We start from the raw sequence: 7,081 nt of genomic DNA on the forward strand, positions 1-7,081 counted from the left end.
AAAAGATGAGCCTGGAACATCTTGTGATATCACAAATTAAGTGTTTTAAAAATAAGTACAGAAAAAATGATAGTGACATGTCAAATGGATTCAGAAGTCAACATGAACAAGCTCCCACTGACCAAATCTGAAACAATTACAGCAAATAAACAAATATTGATGGCAGTGGATCATAGCACATAGAATAAAAAAAGAATTTGAGTCCATGCTGGTATAAATGAATAAATAAAGAAAAGAAAGTCGCCTTTTTTATAGCAAGATTCCAATGATCTGCATGTAGAACAAATGATGCAATTAGAAAGTCAGCATTTGGCAGCCATCCCAGCATAATTATTTCAGGCAAGAATCAATGGATGCTAAATTAGTAAAAGTCTGATGGGAAGTAGATAATTATAGTCTTCAATTTTTTCCCCATAAAATGCTTTTTAATTGCAAATAGTAACTTTGCAGAGCAAAAACCTGACAGACACTATTTTAACCAAGTGATCAAAATAAACATCACTGATAATGGGATAAATAATACCTAGTTCCTCCTGATAGGATAGATTGAGAAGAACTCTGTCATTTCTGTGATATTCCTGACAAAAATCATAATCTGTATCAAAATATGAGGAAGTATCAGAGAAAAAGACAACTTGAGCAACGCTTTACAAAATACTTCTTCCAGAGTGGAAAGGGAAAGAAAACCAAGTACAAGAAGGGAAATAAAAATTAATTTTAACATTAAGAGAGAAAGGAAATGAAAGTGTAAAAATTAAAATAGAAAACAAAAATAATAGTGAAAATCAATGAAATAAAAAGCTGTCTTAAAAAAATAAAATTGATAAACAAGACAAAGATTCCCACTTTTACCACTTCTATTCAACATTGTACAGGAAGTCCTAGTCAGAGCAGTTAGGCAAGAGAAAGAAAGAAATGACATTTAAATAGAAAGAAAGAAATTTATTCTTGCTTAAAGATATTATCTTATAGTTAGAAAAACCTAAAAGCTTCACTAAAAAACTGTTTGAACTAATAAACAAATGCAGTAAATTTGCAGGATACAAAATCAATACACAAAAATCAGTAGCATTTCTTTTTTTTTTTTTTAGATGGAGTTTCGCTCTTGTTTCCCAGGCTGGAATGCAATGGTGCAATCTTGGCTCACTGCAACTTCTGCCTCCTGGGTTCAGGCAATTCTCCTGCCTCAGCCTCCTGAGTAGCTGGGACTACAGGCATGCACCACCATGCCCAGCTAATTTTTTGTATTTTTAGTAGAGATGGGGTTTCACCATGTTGACCAGGATGGTCTCGATCTCTTGACCTTGTGATCATCAGTAGCATTTCTATATGCCAACAGCAAACAATCTAAAAAAAAAAAAAAAAAAAAGGAAAGGAATTCTATTTACCATAGCTACAAAAAAAAAAAAACCCTAGAAATTTACTTAATCAAAGAAGTGAAAGATCTCTACAATGAAAACTGTAAAACACTGATTCAAGAAATTGAAAAAGACATAACATGAAGGTATTCCATGTTCATGAATTAGAAGAATCAATATCGTTAAAATATCCATACTACCCAAAGCAATCTACAGATTCAATGCAATTTCTATAATATCAATAATATTCTTCACAGAAATAAGAATTACAATCCTATAGAATACAATCCATAGAAATAGAAAATCACAAAAGGCCCAGAATAGACAAAGCTATCCTGAACAAAAAGAACAAAGCTGAAGGCATTCCATTAGTTGGCTTCAAATTATATTTCAAAGCTATAGTAACCAAAACAGCATGGTACTGGCATAAAATCAGACATGTCGACCAACGGTACAGAATAGAGAATCCAGAAATAAATCCTGCATTTACAGTTAATTCATTTTCAAAAAAAAGGTACAAAAAATATACGTCATGGAAAAGACAGTCTCTTCAGCAAATGATGCTAGGAAAACTCAATATCCATATGCAAAAGAATCAAATGAGACCCCTGTCTCTCCTCATATACAAAAATCAAATTAAAATAGATTAAATACTTAAATCTAAGATCTGAAATTGTAAAACTACTAGAAGAAAGCATTGAGGAAATGCTTTAGGACATTAAGGGAAGTGAAGATTTCTTGAATAAGAGCTCAAAAGCACAGGCAATGAAAGCTGAAATGGACAAGCAGGATCACATAAAGCTAAAAAGCTTCTGCACAGCAAAGGAAACAATCAACAAAATGAAAAGACAACCCACGGAATGGGAGAAAATATTTGCAAACTATTCCACTGACAAGATTAATAACCTGACTACGTAAGGAACTCTAACAACTAAATAGCAAAAATCAAACAACTGGATTTAAAAATGGGCAAGAGATCTGAATAGATAATTCTCAAGGGAAGACATACAAATGGTCAATAGATATCTGAAAAGTGCTCAACATCAATAATTATCATGGAAATGCAAATCAAAATCACAATGAGATATCATCTTACCCCAGTTTAAATGGCTTTCATCAAAAAGACAAAAAATTAAGGATACTGGCAATGATGCAGAGAAAGGAATGCTGATTTACTGTTGGTGAGAATGTAAATTAGTACAGCTATTTATGGAAATCAGTATAGAGGTTCAGCATGGAAAAAAAATAAAAAATAGAACTACCATATGATCCAGCAATGCCACTACTGGGAATATATTCAAAAGAAAGAAAATCAGCATATCAGAGAGACATCGGCCCTCCCATGTTTATTGCAGCACTACTCACAATAGCCAAGATAAAGAATCAACCTAAGTGTCCATCAACAGGTGAATGGATAAAGAAAATGTAGCACACATACACAATAGAATATTATTCAGCCATAAAAATGAATGACATCCTGTCATTTGCAACAACATGGATGATACTGAAGGTCATTGTGTTAAATGAAATAAACCAGGGACAGAAAAAAAAATTGCATGTTCTTGCCCATATGTCAAAGCTAAAAAAAATGATCTAATGGAGGTAGACAGTAGAATGATAGTCACCAGAGGCTGGGAAGGGTACTGGGGAGGGATGACAAAGAGAGATTGTTCAATGAATACAAAAATACGGTTAGATAGAAGGAATAAGATGTAGAGTTCAGTAGCACAATAGGGAAAATAATTTATTGTATATTTAAAAATAACTAGAGGAGTGGATTTGGAATATTCCCAACACAAAGAAATGATAAATGTTTGAGGTGATGGATATACCAATGACCCTGCTTTGGTAATTATACATTGTGTGCTTGCATCAAAATATGATATGTACACCACAAATATGTACAACTATTATGTATCCATGAAAATTAAAACATTTTTAAAAGAAATAGTTCTTATTAAAAATATCACTGAGATTATTTTTCCACTATAAATTATGTTTCAAAGAACTCAACACAATAAGAACATTCAAAACCCATTTGCAACTTCTGTGGAGGTTTTATCTCTAACCCTCTCTCATTTATTTTATCATACTTTTCCAGCTTTAAAACATATTTCTTTTAGATGTCCTGGGATAAAAAAGGTGGAGGTCATATACCCATTATGCTTTATACTTAATAAATTCAAATAGAATCAACTGCTAGTCATTTTCTTTTATACCTAATGCTTTTACATTTACAAAATTATTAGATCAAGGCAAAGGATTCTATAAAGTAGGGAGTGATTCCCCAAGTTAGGCTGTGTATCAGTGTCACTTCTTCAGACATATAGATGCCTGGCATAAAAGTTGATCATATGAATTGGGTCATTTTTATCATAATGCTGCTAAAACAGAGTCCATTGGCCAGAGGGAGAAGGCACTCAGGACACATAATATTGATCAAAGAATGCAATTCTATACAAACCTGCTTGCTGAAACTGCCTCTGTAAACTGAAATTAGCTTTATCTAATTACTGAAACAACCTACTGTGACACTAACACTAGTTTTACCCAAGTCTGTCACTCTCCGATTAGAAGTTGCCAGCTCCCCCACACCTTACTAGTGCCAATAAACTTTCTTACAAAATAATATGCAACATTTATCTTTTTTTTTATTAAACCTCTAACCTCTTTGTTTTACAGACATACCATGGACCACCCAGTTTTTGTGTATGCCCCAAATTCTAAGTCTTGCTTCCCAAATAAAACATTTTAAATTTAGAGATTCATCTCTAGTTTTATTTGACTTTGACATTAGTCATAGATCCAAATCACCTGAGTTAGATTTTCCAGTAGGAAAAATAAAACCCATAATTTGTAAAAGATCACAGATGACTCACATATAGCCAAGTTTGAGAACCACTGTTTCAGACACGAGTATATGGACAGATTAGTAGCTGTTTACATGTAATCAGTATAGAATGAATAGCTGTTTAAATGAGTAGAATGTTTTCATGTCTTCTGTTAAAGTCTGAAATGTTCTGGTAGATATACCAGAGATCTACCTACTCTAATTTCTGGATACAAGATGCTGAATTACAATAAATCAATATTTATGATGTAACTGTAATTGAGTTTGAAATCTAATTAACTTTATATTTTTATGTTTTATCAAACATTTGCAAGTCTATTTTTAGCATTATATGCTCCTGGCTCGGTGATACGGAGAAAAATAACATCTTAAATAATTCAAGTAAAGCCCAATAATAATTTGAATAAATATATTGTCACTTCAATAAAAGTGACAATATATTTATTCACTAAAATTTTAATCTTATGAGTTTGCTTAGAATCTTTGTTTGTTTGTTTGTTTGTTTTTGTTTTGTTTTTTGAGACAGAGTTTCCCTCTTGTTACCCAGGCTGGAGTGCAATGGCGTGATCTAGGCTCACTGCAACCTCCGCCTCCTGGGTTCAGGCAATTCTCCTCCCTCAGACTCCTGAGTAGCTGGGATTACAGGCACGCGCCACCATGCCCAGCTAATTTTTTGTATTTTTAGTAGAGACGGGGTTTCACCATGTTGACCAGGTTGGTCTCGATCTCTCGACCTCGTGATCCACCCGCCTCGGCCTCCCAAAGTGCTGGGATTACAGGCTTGAGCCACTGCGCCCGGCCTGAGTTTGCTTAGAATCTTAATGAAATAATACATCAAATATAATTTACATCAAAGTTTTAGTATTTAAAAAATCTTGGAAGCAATTGATATAAGAAATGTGTATATGTTGTTGATACCAATGCTTCATAATTATTGGACTTTATTTTTCTTTACTTATTATTATAATAAAAGAAGCTTAGTAGTAGTTATCTTCATTGTTGTAGTTGTGGATTGGTTAAAACTCACTTCTGGTAGGTAAAATAAATCAGCTCATTGTAGCTTTAGGAAAATTCAATGTGTATGTATGAGAAGGGTGTTTTATAAGGACATAGGAGTCTCACAGACCCCACTGACAGTACTATTGCTGTCTTCAGATGGGCAGTGGAGCCAGGCCCTGGAAGGCAGTCAGGGTCTTCCCTCCATCTTCCTTCTTTTTTCTCTCTGGGTACCTGCTTACATTTTTGTTGTAGTTGTTGTTTTTGGTTTTGGTGGGGTTTTTTGTTTTTGTTTTTGTTTTTGTTTTTTTTGAGACGGAGTTTCGCTCTTGTTACCAGGCTGGAGTGCAATGGCCATGATCTCGGCTCACCGCAACCTCCACCTCCTGGGTTCAGGCAATTCTCAGCCTCCAGAGTAGCTGGGATTACAGGCACGTGCCACCGTGCCCAGCTAATTTTTTGTATTTTTAGTAGAGACGGGGTTTCACCATGTTGACCGGGATGGTCTCGATCTCTTGACCTCGTGATCCACCCGGCTCGGCCTCCCAAAGTGCTGGGATTACAGGTGTGAGCCACCGCGCCCAGCGCTCCCCCCTTTTTTTTTTGTCTTTCTTTGCAGACTGTTCTGCTACATTGTCTGTATACAGCAGTAGACATGACAACCGTTTTCAGGTTTTGCATTTCTATTCAGGAGATACATTCAGACAGACGCTAGAATCTCTTAGACACAGACACATTCCAGGAAATGAACTCTGGCACTGGTCAGTGAAAGACCAAGCAAACCTGAAGTCAGTTTCTATGGCTAGAAACATAAGGTCATCATGAAAAAATATTTCACGCAAAATCCAATCTGGTAACCTTGTAGATTACCTACGTGAGTTCCCAAGGAAGGAGATTACTAGCCAGAAAGTTTACATCATTACCAATGGTGTTGATCATCTATTGTACCACCCAGGGACAATGGCTTCCTTCCAATGACCCTCAAAAATTGCTTCTGTGTTGCATCGATGATAACTGCAGTTACAAATATTATCCAAGTGAGAACAATCTAAATAATATTTCCTCTTCTAGTCTTGTTAAATTTACCACTTGGAATTTATAGTATGCCTTCATCTGAACTCTTTAGGCCATAATCACCACATGGCTAAAATGGGATTTCTATCCATGGGGCCTGCATCCCTGCCTTCCACCCTTTGTACCCAGTGGGAGGTCAAACCTTGTGAGGAGTGATAGAGCAGCTCCATCCCCACAAGAAATGTCCACCCCTCTGCTGCAATGGCTTAAGATGAACCCAGGAAAGTGCCCCATTTCTACGTGCATTGGAGGCAGGGCATTGAAAGGAAGGGTCCATTGGTGTTTTAGAAAGCTTTAGGGAGAGAACAGCCAGATACATGTGGTGGAGCCAGTGGTGGGGGTGGGGGTGGAGGTGGGAGGCTGGAAAAAGCCGTGACTACCCCGGGTGCCCTAGTAGGGGCACACAGTAAAGAAAACATCTGTTACCACCCTCCCCATCCTCACGGGCCACAGTCCAGAGGTGCCAGATGTGGCATCACAGTTGGAACACCAGGCAAGGGCTGTCACAAAGACCCACACATATTTACAAACCCTAGAGTTGGGAATGGACAGTTGGTAGCCCAGAGCACTGAACAGGAAAGATGTAATAATCTCTAGTAAATCTAACAGCAACAAAAAAAGAGAATCTCAGTTGCTTTAATAGAGTATAAAAAAAGAAATACCATTTCATCAAAATTATACCCCAAATAATTGGACCTTGGTGGATTCAGGAGGAGCTGTGAAATGGAGTAGGGTCATTTCTTCATGTGTCAAAGTATCACTTGTAAGATGGCTATGATAGACTGAATCCTGCCCCTGCAAA

This window comes from Callithrix jacchus, chromosome 19 (assembly GCF_049354715.1).
Source record: "Callithrix jacchus isolate 240 chromosome 19, calJac240_pri, whole genome shotgun sequence".
Taxonomy (NCBI): domain Eukaryota; kingdom Metazoa; phylum Chordata; class Mammalia; order Primates; family Cebidae; genus Callithrix; species Callithrix jacchus.